At 35.0% G+C, this 13,039-nt stretch overlaps 1 protein-coding gene across 2 annotated transcripts in view; it reads left to right on the plus strand.

Moving 5' to 3' along the window:
• The first annotated feature begins 4,063 nt into the window (after window positions 1–4,063).
• LOC135084232 (filamin-A) overlaps window positions 4,064–13,039 on the plus strand; it is a 101,088-nt gene continuing 92,112 nt past the window's right edge. Inside the window, exon 1 of one of the 2 annotated variants that reach the window (XM_063978982.1) lies at window positions 4,064–4,304. The gene's annotated coding sequence lies outside the window, so the exon portion shown is untranslated. Of the gene's footprint in view, window positions 4,305–4,327; window positions 4,412–13,039 lie in introns of those variants that run through there. The other variant, XM_063978985.1, reaches the window with a different exon arrangement.

Below are 13,039 nucleotides of genomic sequence, written 5' to 3' on the forward strand. Positions count from 1 at the left end.
TGGACCAGCTTGTAAATAAAATATCAAGTTCACTTTCTCACAAAACGGGTGAATTCCTAAGTTTTTGAAAGTAGGTGCAACAAGTGCATGCACACAAGCACAGCTTACAGCTGTTTGTTTATAGATGTACGTATGATTACTGAAAGGTCGTTCGTCTTTTATTTAATTATGCATGAGCAACATTCAACGGGAGCAAGATCTTCAGAGTGAATAGGTTTTTTCTAATCACAAAATAACTTTAATTACACTTAAATTTACACAAAAATACACCTTGTAAAATTAAAAACGATCACATCAATCAAAAAGAAAACCCATACCATAGACTATAAACAACAGAAATCAAAATTAGTGAATTAAACCATTGATTTTTTTATGAACAATCTAAATATTATTTTAACAAAATTATTTTATTTATTAATTTTTTTAGGTATTTCGATACTTTATTATATTCCTTATTTTCATACATATTCTGCTGCTGCTAAGGCACAGATAGTTAAAATGTTGAGGTATCCACAGAGGTATCCAAGGTGTTTAAGAACATAGTAATCCTACTCTATAATAGATGGCGCTAAGTTCATCACTAATCGGGCTCGGCCATCTATCGGCAGATGTTGTACGAGGAAAAAGCTGAGATTGAAAAAGCTTTAAAGCTCCTTTACGTTTCAGAGGGTGGTGTTACTGGTGTTCCTGCAGTGGAGACTGAATCAATTCAGACTGAATGACTGATGATCACGACAAAAATAATCTCAATCGATGATATTTAAAAGATTTTATCAGAAAAAAGTGGCGGGGCACATAGCTCGAAGAGCTGATGGCCGCTGGGGCAGGAGGAAAGTTCTTGAGTGGCGACTTCGGCCGGAAGACGTAGCGTGGGCAGGCTTCCCACTAGGTGGACCGACGATCTGTTGAAGGTCGCGGGAGGTGCCTTGATGCGAGCGGCGCAGGACCGGTTTTGTGGAAATCCTTGGGGGAGGCCTTTGTCCAGCAGTGGACGTCTTTCGGCTGAAACGAACGAACGAACAAACAGAAAAAAAAAAAGAAAAAGTTAGGTAATCCTCTACTACCGTGACACCATTTCAACAACTTTGTTACTTTCCATCAAATATTGATTTCTTGTTAATTCCATGTTATTTTATCACTTTGAATTATCAAATCAATACATCGTCAAAATCTTAAAATTCGGTTTAAAATTTAGGTAGGTGACCTAGGCACTAAGACCACCAGCTAATGTAATATTATGGCACGCTTGCCCGGTCTAAAGAATTATTGGCGACACACAGCACAATAAATTCTGCACGCACGCATGAAAGGATTCCAACAGACCAACGTTACATACACTTAACGCAATACATCTTGGCACATTCAGTTTGTTAGCCCACAGTTTAATTAAATTAGACAGTATAATGAACTATTTCTAGATTTTAATTACGAGAAAAGTACTTAACTGATATGCGCGAGTTAATTTATCGGTTCCCGTATTTATGTTAAGAAATTGAATCCTACCTTTTCCATCTTGAGTCACAATAATAAATAAGGTATGGGCTCGTTTCCACGGCCCGCAAAACCGAACTGAGCCCCGATTACGGTAACTTTTAACGTCTACAATCCAGACGCGTTTCTGATTCTGCAATACGATTGGTCAAAACAGCTGACGTACGCTGTTGAACGACCAATCGTATCGCAGAATCGAGAAGCGTGTCTGGATTGTTGACGTTAAAAATTACCGTAATCGGGGCTCTGTTGTGTGTCTGTTTGAAAGGACAATGTTCGTTCTCCATACATTGTTCGCCGTTAGATCAACAGTGCCGAAAAAATACTTTCTAGGTTCTAAATGACACAAATCTTTATGTAAGAACAATTATTCCTGGCGGACCAATTCTATAAACTTATTGATAGCAATATTGTTATCATAACCTCTTACTTACTAGTATTGTATTATATTATTTTATGCACATCGATTTGGGAGATGTTCTGTATTGTAGTTGTCGCAGCCAAATTGTATTATAATATTGGACGGGTTTTGGAAATAGCTCGGCGTTCCACTTTTATGATTTACTTACTTACATTTTGCACGTAAATAAATAACATGAATCCTATGTTTACTTTCCACTCTTGACATTTAACACGTGACTTACCAAACTAACTATCTCCATGGTTACCGTCTTAGTCTATGCATGACTAGGGATTGAACAACTTTTAATTGAATATTATTAACAATTCTCGATAATTATTATCGATTGAAAAATATTCGGTATTTGAATCGAAAGATATATTCCATTTTATCAATATCAAAATATTCAATTTTAATAATAAAATAAATATTATTTACTACTACCTATGAAACGTTCTGAACATTGCCTGGAGCGCTCCCCCAATCCTGGGTTTTCCCTTTCCAAGCTGAGAGGACATCTTTTTGGTTCTATCGATACATTATAAAGGTACTTAATATTTGAAATGTATTACCAATTATTGTTATAAGCATTTTGAGCAAATAAAACTTTCAATTCTATTAGAACTTTAGACATTTCTCTCACTTTAAGCGGCATTGGATTTTTCATCGGATTTTGAAACTGTTACAGATATATTAAAGATGATCCCATATTGTTGTCATTGTCTATATCAGTGTTATGATCACAATTCTTTTTATTTTATTCATAACCTTCGACCAGTTGGACACATTAGATAGCTTCTTGTAGTATCGTGCAATAATATTTTTAACTTTTAATTAAAATCTAGTCATACTGTAGCAAAATGGACGATTTATTTTATTTACAAGATCGGTATCTTATTGTTTATGATGACCGCAGTCAACATCACTATTACATGGATTCCTAACAATGAAGTACGGCATTGCCTTGTGCCGATTTTACATAGATTTTATCGACACAAATTATGGAACTTCATAGGATATGGAGCAGGCCACGCCCTAAAATGACCGGATGTCGTCATAGTATTATGGAATACATATAAAAGACTTTTATTATTTCATTTTCTAATCCTCAAGTGTCCGTTACAATCTAATTAATATTTAAGTATTCAAAAAGTAAGAGATTAATTTTGATACTTTACTGCTGTGCCCAGGAATCTGAGGCGGTTTCTGACAATGTCCTTTGTACCTACTTACTTATTACAAATTCGAACGGATCAGTTTTTTACGGGACAATTCATAAGTACGCGATGTTAGAGTGAACGCGTAATTCTAGCAAAAACTGTTCCCGCAAGCCCTAAGAAGAAACATGGTTCAGTAAAATAGGAATATTGACGAAGGAGCTGGATGGGACTACCAAGTCGTTATCACTAAGTTGTCATTAAGTGCAAACAAGTTGTGCAAGAATTTATTTCTTGATAAGTAAAGGCGAAATGAGAAATGAGTGAGTGTGGGGTTTATTAAAAAGATCTTGTACCTAATAGGTATCCAGCCGGGCTAGGACGCGCGCCGTGATAAAATGTTATCGATGATTTTAGACGATACACATTATTATGGGCTTAAGTCGATAAAATAGCGCGATAAAAGCTTATCGCGGCGCGCATCCTAGGCCTACAGCAAGTAAGAAATTCGATACAGAAAAAAATTGAACCGTGAAGTGGGTTTGTATAGGCTAAAGTCATCGTCCCTTGACACAATTTAACCAAAAAAGAAAACGATTCATGCTTTTGAAAGCGTCAGAGATGTTTATTAAAGATTTTTCATCACGCGCTCGCAGTAACGCTGCAGTCTGAATCAGAAGATCCTTTAAATAAAACTTTATTAATAAACCTCTTCATTCACCACTTCATAAAGTAATTCGAAACGAGTTATAATAAATAATCCTCGTTGTGGATAAAAAAAAAAAAAAAAAAAAAAAAAAAAAAAAAAAAAAAAAAAAAAAAATTCAACGATACAGAAAAAAATCGCATAAATTTTAAACTTTTCCGGTCAGTTATCTGTGTCTGCGCTATCATATCACAAATTCGCGCGTTATTATTCGAAACCGAGAGTGAACCGTGTGACTTACGGCGCGCTCCAAAATACACCGTACCTACCGCACATTTTCACCCGGTGCCACCTAAATTTTATATTAAAAGCACGTGAAACCAGCTTAGTCACGTATGTTCGCTGGCCGGGTACGCAGACTCCGCAATAAAAATTCCACCAGCTCGATTCTCGAGCTATAACATTATATAACGGACTAATCTAACCACGTTAACATTCGCGCCGTTTTGTGATAGCCGCCGATTTCAATTCGCGCGCGGATCGCGAGTTGACATTTCCCGCGCTTTTCGGACCGCCATCTTGTGAGCGGATTTTTTCAAGTTTCCCGGAAGTAAGTGCAAGGAATATTGGTATACAGCCAGTTTGGTATTTTTCTTTTATTTTTGAGTGTTTTTGTGAGTGATTTTTCTTGTAGTTTTCTGGCCTCTGGAGCTGAAGGTATGGTAGATGTTTTTTAAGTGTCTGTTTATGAAAAATATGTTTACTGAAAAGAAGCAACAGCGCAATAGTTTTCTGTCGAGCGTTTAACAAATTGTCCAAGTGTGCTGGCGGGCGAATTATTACGTAGAAAGACATTAAATGGGGCTTGGCAGAAATGTTAGATTTCGTGCAGTTACGAGTAATATTAAACGCTGGACGGACCAGCATCGAGAATGTCAACCCATGATGCAATCGGTCAGATTCCGCTATTTTCGGATTTGCTTGGATTCCGTTATTTTGAATGTAACTCTTTGATTCGGTGTAGGTTGATTTCTATAATAAATATAGTAATCTTTTAAACACAAACACTGTAATTTATGTGGCGTCGCCGCTGAGTCACATAGATGTGAGGATGTTGTTTCATAGATGATTTATAGCTAGTACTTACAAAGGTAATTTAAATCGAAATCTCGTGTAGTAACAAAATGTCTGGGCGCAAAATTCTGATAAAATATTTTCTGCTTAGGGATCCTACCGCGTGGCTTTGCTTTGATATTAAACTATGTACGAAAGTTTATTTTAGAACTTAAAATTATTGTAAGGGAGCGTAATAGTGTTTCTTTCAAATCATCTTTTCAGTTGTCATGGAAACTATTTTTTTTAAGCAAAAGGAACTGAATGGACTTTGACAAAACTTTACAGTGTTTTTTATACTTTACATCTGAGTAACAAAGGCTATAATTTACTTGAATGATATTGAGTTAATTGGCCAAATTATAAAGTATCAAGTAACTCTGTCTTTCTATAACAAATTGAATATCACGCGAAGCTTCGGGTAAAAGTTAGTCCTAGTAGAAAAGCTTAATCCTTAGAGAAGCTTAATTTTAGGGAAAATTCCATGCTTTTCTTGCTTTAACCGCGTGATTATTGGCCAAATTACAACGAAAAGTACACCTAAGTATGACTCGGTTTTTCAGCGAAAACTGAATTAACTACCTATTTAAATAACAACTGAACCACGCGGGAGAAGCCGCGGGAAAAACCTAGCAGAGAATTAGTGACTGTTCCTTTTAGCTTTACAATTCTAGGGACAATTACATTCAGCTTTTCTTACTCTAGCCGTAGGTGCCACCAAAATATTATCTGAGTTATTTACGCTAGTCACTGTCTGGTTCCTTTATTAATTAAAACGTATGTGGGACAAGGATACCGTTTAGTGGCTATTTCCACAGAATCAGGGACTATTTCCACCAGTTACCCGAATAACGGACAGTGTTGTCATACTGTTTTGTTTCTCGGTAATCTTTAAACTAAGGTAAAGTCGTTAATACTGGAAACCATTAGTTTTAGTGAACTTCAAATGCATCAACTGTTCGTCACACTCTAAAAGTGCATAGTTATTTTATCTTGCAAAGATGACAATCAGTTAAGTAAGTTTGTGTTCCTACCTACAAAAGATAAATAAATAAAACGTGCCCAATATACCTGATACCCTGAAACACATTAAAACAATCATCATTAAAAGAAAAGCATCTTAACTACCTGTTTAATTGTTATTTATGTAAGTAAAAAAATATACTTGTTACGAAGTAAGTAGGATAGTTCCTACTATAATTATGACAAGTATTTTTTTCGTTTGTTTTGTTTTTGTTGTGTATAAAGTTTTAAGACGATGCTATGATGCACTATTCTTCTAAGTATTTATTTGAAAATTGCCACTTTTTAGTCATGAGTGTCGTCATTTCCTGGCGATAGCATCATTGTTCTAAATGCACTATTTTTGTGTATTCTACTTATGTCTGGTCTTTCCATTAAAATTAATAGAATGACATACCTACTTACAGAAAATAATATAATATGGGACAGATCCTGAGATAAACGCAGTGCTATATTCTATTGGATGGCCGACTAACAAAATAATGGTTTCTTCTGAAATCTATTTCCCAACTTTGTATAGTCCCTCGTTCCCAACTTTATATAAGTCCCTCGTTCATCAGAGAAGGACTAACTAGTCACTCATTATATCAGATTATAATCCCCGTAATCTCTTACACGAGGTATTACTTTGTATACTTGAACACCTAACCTTATACAGTGTGAGTCACGTTAAAGTGTACATATGAAAATAAATGAAACTAGACCTATTTTTATCGACAAAAAAGAGGTCAAAAATTTTTTGAGATTTTTTTTTAATTTTTTATAGAATTTTTTTTCTTCCAATTACTTATTGTAAAGAAAACGTAATAACTTTTAAACTAAACGGTATATCCTGATAAAATAAAAACAGTAATAATGCTAAATAACAGGCAATACTAAAAAAATACATAAAATACATAAAAAAGGCCAACAAATAATAAAAAATGATACTTTTTGAAAAAAATCTGCTTTAAAATTCGTGTTTTTTTGGTTATTTGATAAATTTCTCCAAAAATGCCCCTATAACAGGTGGTTTTTATTACTTTGTATTATTCTCTATCGTATTATCTTTGTAAAACCAAAAATTGCACGTCTCTATCCCTATCACAACATTTGCTATGATCGTTTGAACAAAGGCCTGCCACAACATTATTCTCCGCTACAGTTAGAGACAATTTTAATTTTAACTAAAATGCTTATTTTGCTTCGAAATCTTTTGTTTTTATTTGAAATTTAACTCGTCTTTATCAAAATAACAAATCTAGAGCCATTTTCAGTTTCGTTGTTAACGAAGCGTTGAATGGCGCGCCCGGAGAGGCTTAGTTCAAACGATCATTGCAAACGTTGTGATAGGGATAGAGACATGCAATTTTTGGTTTTACGAAGGTAATACGATAGAGAATAATACAAAGTAATAAAAACTACCGGTTATAGGGGCATTTTTTGGAGAAATTTATCAAATAACCAAAAAAACACGAATTTAAAAGCAGTTTTTTTTAAAAAGTATCATTTTTTATTATTTGTTGGCCTTATTTATGTATTTTATGTATTTTTTTAGTATTGCCTGTTATTTAGCATTATTACTGTTTTTATTTCATCAGGATATACCGCTTAGTTTAAAAGTTATTACGTTTTCTTTACAATAAGTAATTGAAAGAAAAAAAATTCTATAAAAAATTTAAAAAAAATCTCAAAAAATTTTTGACCTCTTTTTTGTCGATAAAAATAGGTCTAGTTTCATCTATTTTCATATGTACACTTTAACGTGACTCACACTGTATACTTAAGTAGTAGGGTAGAGGTAGGTACATAAGACTCACAAATCAAGGTGTTAGAGTTATGTGACATATCACGATGGTTAATCAGATCAATGGATACTATGTGGGAAGATGATGGCTTGCCAGATCCATCCACGTGGTTTTCCCGGGTCAGGCGAGATAGGGTTGACACGTTGACAGTATTGCCACAAAAAATCTTTTGGTTTATTTTCTTGCAACTCGTTCCAATAACTAACACCCGTATTGACAAACATTACTATGAAGTCTCACAGTGCGCGTGGACGCACAGGGGCCCAAAATACTATTCATAGACACTTGAGTGGAGGAGTGACACACACGAACCAATCATAGAGCTCTATTCAACGCTGTGCGTTCGACTTTGTATAGCGTTGCTGCTTCACTTAAGCAAGCATCTTTTGTGAATACGGGTGTAAGGGTCACAACCCTTGCGTCAGATGTAGGCATCTGTCAATGGCTCAATAGATCTTTCGGATTTAAAGCAGGTACCTGAAAGTCAGGTTGATTCAAGACTGCAATGTCCTATTTCTTTGTGTAATTACACACGATTTATCCATCAGTGTGTCCGGTCTAAGAATCGAAACTAGGACTCCCGAATCAAGAGACTCTAACACCTGGATCAGGGAATCTCTTCCTGCCAGGAACAGAACAATTGCAAGCTAGTAGGAAAAATTGCAAGGGCATAGAGTCCATGTCAGTACTCAAACAATTTGTCATTAAATTCATAATATATGTATAGTTCTTGCAACTCACGAAGGCGAGTGAGCTTTACTTGTGTGTGTACGTGTACACGCACATAGCGATAGTGTAATGTTATCAAAACTTTTGAAAAACGAACAGTAGCGAGCCACCACACATGTAAAGCTCACTCGCCTTCGTCACGGTAATACTATCATACAGTATTGTAACTTCATATAAACGGATGAAACGCGAGCTTTCCTTCGAAATTCAAATCTCGGTATGCGCTCGACATGCAAAAGTCCACTGCAGACCCACGATACCCCTGGCGATACCCCTGGTGGTATCGTGGGTCTCGTTAAAGAACTACACTTCAGACCCACGATACCCCTGGGAGTAAAGTTGGCAAACGAGGCCCGGCGCGGGCGCGGGCGGGCGGGGAGGGGGGACGCACAGTGCACACGGCTAGTGCACAGTGTTGTGGAATACCTCTATGAATTCTAAATTGATTTCATTGAACATGCAATAAAATGTATAATTGTATATCGTTAAAAATAAAAATAAAATAACAACAATTCATATCTACATACTCGTATAATAATTAATTAGTATCAGGTAAAGTACCAGGGCAACATAACCATAAAGGAGCTATTTTGTGATACATATTTATTTCACGGGTCAACCAAGAAGAATTTGATAATAGCTCCCATAAGGTTATGTTACCCTGGTACCTTTTATTTACCGTAGTAAATTCCTTTTTTCCCCATTGCTCAACTAGACTGCTCAACTGCGCAACTGTTCAACTGGTTATATTTCCCATACAAACTGCTCTACAGGAGAAGTTTTGTAATGTTAAAAAAAACTTTATTTTCACTTCATAAAATTAAAATATAGCCTAAAATTAATATTATGTGAATAAATATAAATTATTGATAATATCTCTTTTTTTTCCCAAGGGCAAACTACTCATTTAAATCATTGTCACACACAACGTGGTAGATGAAATTATCTTTTTATCACATCAAATAACAAAGATTAAAGTATCAGAACAAAAATAAATAATTAAAGTCAAAAAGTTATTTTATAAGTGCTATTAATTAATTTTATTCGTAGTATGTAGGTATGAATTGTTGTTATTTTATTTTTATTTTTAACGATATACAATATTATACATTTTATTGCATGTTCAATGAAATCAATTTAGAATTCATAGAGGTATTCCACAACACTGTGCACTAGCCGTGTGCACTGTGCGTCCCCCCTCCCCGCCCGCCCGCGCCCGCGCCGGTCCTCGTTTGCCAACTTTACTCCCAGGGGTATCGTGGGTCTGAAGTGTAGTTCTTTAACGAGACCCACGATACCACCAGGGGTATCGCCAGGGGTATCGTGGGTCTGCAGTGCAAAAGTCGAGGGTGTCGCGAATGTGCCACAGTAATAAACGGACGATATGTTGTTTTTCAAACAGTAAGCGCTCTTTTTTTATAAAAATAATTACAAGTACCTATTTATACAGGGTGTTAGGTAAATGGGTTTATAAGCCGACACTAGACCATGTTAACATACCTATGGTGAAGTCAGTGATATCCTCATTTTTTTTTTATTTGAATACAAAATAAAATTTATAAAATCAGATTTGTGTGAAAATTAAAATTATTAAAATGATAATATCAATTTTCTGACTTCACCATACCATTTATATACCATGGGCCAGTGTCGGCTTATAAACCCATTTACCTAACACCCTGTATAATAAACAATCATTTAGTACGCCTAAGTCGAGCGAGACGCATAGGTACATTTTACGATCATAAATTAATGAGATTTGTTACTAAACTTTAACACAAATATATTTTTTTAATTAAATCTACTAATGACAAAGTAACATGCATTTTTATCCTATTTCATTCACAAAGTATTTTGTTTGTCAAAATAAAATAAAAATTACAATCACAAAATACATTCACAATACTAGATAAAAATTCAAAGTAGGCAGATGTAATGAAAATAGGGTCTGCAAGTGGGTAGCCCTATCGCATGTTGTCATGCGGTGACGTTCCGCGCGACTGTTGACATTTATTTCAAAAATATGGCCGAGTTGGAATACTGTATAGATAGTATTACCGTGCCTTCGTGAACTGCAACAAGTTCCATTACCTAGGTAGATCTTTTCGATAAAGAGCATCTTTACAAGGTGCCAGCCCTACAAAATCCCAGTCATATGATCTCGTAGACCGATCCCGCTATAAAACACGTTATAAATAACTGTCCAACTGCTTTAATTAGGGATATACCAGGATCCGCGCTATTCTCGACATAGTTTCAATCTATACTCATATTATAAAGCTGAAGTTTGTTTGTTTGGCTGAACGCGCTATCTCAGGAACTACTGATCCGATTTGAAATATTATTTTTGTGTTGTATGGCCCGTTTATCGAGGAAGGCTTTAGGCTTTAAATCACCCTTCAGTCAAGGAGGGCGGAGCAGGATAAATGTTGCAAAAAAGCGTTTCTATAACACTTAATATAATGCGAATAGCTAGGGACTGGAATTCGCTGCCTGCTGCTGTCTTTCCTGAACACTATAATCCGAGCCTTTTCAGGCAAGAGTGAATAGGCACTTACAGGGCAGATAATATGTACCATCCTAGACTGCATCTCACATAACAACAGGTGCGGTAGCGGTTAAATATTTAAATAATTTTCACGCGTACAAAGTCGCGGGCAAAGCTAGTATTATTATATTTTTTGACAGAGCTCGTGTGGGTTTTTTAGTGGGACGCGTCGTTGATTGTAAATGATCGGTATCATATAATAAAAACTTTTAAGAGGCTGACTATGTTCATTTATTAAATTAAAAGTGATGACAAGAATAATAAACCATTATTTAGTTAGTGGTTAGATAGGTTTACGTGTTAATGATGGGGAAAATCTTATAAGCTTCTAAAAAATGTACCATATGCACCATAGTTTCAAAAAAATGTTTAATTAACGAAAGGTTTAACACCGCATTTATATTTTTTTTAGACAGTTGTGCTTTATCTGGACAGAAACTACATTGAGGAAACTACACTGAGAGACTACATTTTCCCCTCTCCTAAAATTCTGTGCCCGACAGGGTTCGTAATTGTATGTAAAAATTATCATAAGTACCACCTTATTGTTACCACATTATGGATGCAATAAATTATTGAGTATTGAATAAATATTTATTTCTTTGTAAACTAAGTACACGTTCTTTTGAGAATAAATTCTTTAAAGATAAACTTATATCGTAACTCGTGTCAATCAATACCTACTTACGTATGGCATTAAGCTCGCCTTTTTGTACAGAACATTGTTGTGTGTGCAATAAAGTCTTTAAATAAATAAATACTTAACAACCTAGCAATTAACTGTCAAAAATAACAACCACAAATTAGTATTACAAAAGCACCTACAAAAAAATATCGTAATTATTTCAAAACAATTTTTTCTCGGCGTTCTTTTAAAACCTCTCAGATTAATGAAATCCGTTGATAGCATAATGGATTAGAGACGTTAAGAACTGCTATTCTTAGTTTTACAATGTTTTGAAATTAGAAAAGGTTGGCAACCCCGCACCGCATTCCGGTATAGCGTGAGTTATTGCTTCTCTGACTCACGTATACCTTGATTTTTTAGAATCCAGCAGAGATGTAAACAAACACTTTCATACACAATTACACCATAATCACTTACGTGTTCATAATATCATACACATTATTTAACAAGCCCATGAAACCAACTTTATTTTCATGTTTATACAAGTTTGAAATCAATCTTTGAAACAAATTATTTTAGCAAAATACGTGGACGATGAAAATTTGTGAGACTTGTCAAATTGACTTGACGTTTAAAATCATGTGTTATCTCCATATTGTCTATGACTTGTCTCTGACACATCAGTGCTGTAACCTGTGAGTCATAGACAATAATCTGTAAATTTAATCGATATTATTTTAAGCATTCACTTATTCCGATTACTGATTAATTTTAAATAAAAAATGTACGATACTTTGTTTAGTTTTCCAGCGATAACTTCGACAATATTGGAGATAACGTAAAAATATTTTTCTACTTTTAGTGTATACTTTTTCGGAGTCAGTTTAATTTTTAGTCGGTTTTATTTAAACAAAACTATTTTACTTTTTTATGCAATTAGGCTTACGTATTGTTCCATTGCTTATTTTCCTATATAAGTAAATAAAATCCCACCAAAAACATTCTGTAAAAAACTAGCCAAGTCTCGATGGAGCTGCTTGTTTATCTCTAAAAAGTAATGAAATCTAGACAAAGTCGTGCCAAGTCTATGGTTCCCTAATGCGATTTCTTTATTATTATAGTTAATGTTGTGTGACTTGGCCGTTGAAGGGTGACAAAACCAGGTGCTCCATGACACCATTGCACCAATCTGTCGCCAGAACCGCTACCCATTGACGATGGAAAATTGCCACTTGGAAAACGTTGATTCAACAATAACAAGTCAATTGTAGGTTCAGTAAAGCTGCGTATTTATAATGTATGATTATCTTAATAAAGATTGTTCAACGGCCAAGTCACACAACATTAACTATAATAATAAAGAAATCGCAGTAAGGAACCATAGACTTGGCACGACTTTGTCTAGATTTCATTACTTTTTAGAGATAAACAAGCAGCTCCATCGAGACTTGGCTAGTTTTTTACAGAATGTTTTTGGTGGGATTTCACTTCTTTTTGTAGAACGTGGCAAAATTATT

Source organism: Ostrinia nubilalis, chromosome 25, assembly GCF_963855985.1.
Source record: "Ostrinia nubilalis chromosome 25, ilOstNubi1.1, whole genome shotgun sequence".
Taxonomy (NCBI): domain Eukaryota; kingdom Metazoa; phylum Arthropoda; class Insecta; order Lepidoptera; family Crambidae; genus Ostrinia; species Ostrinia nubilalis.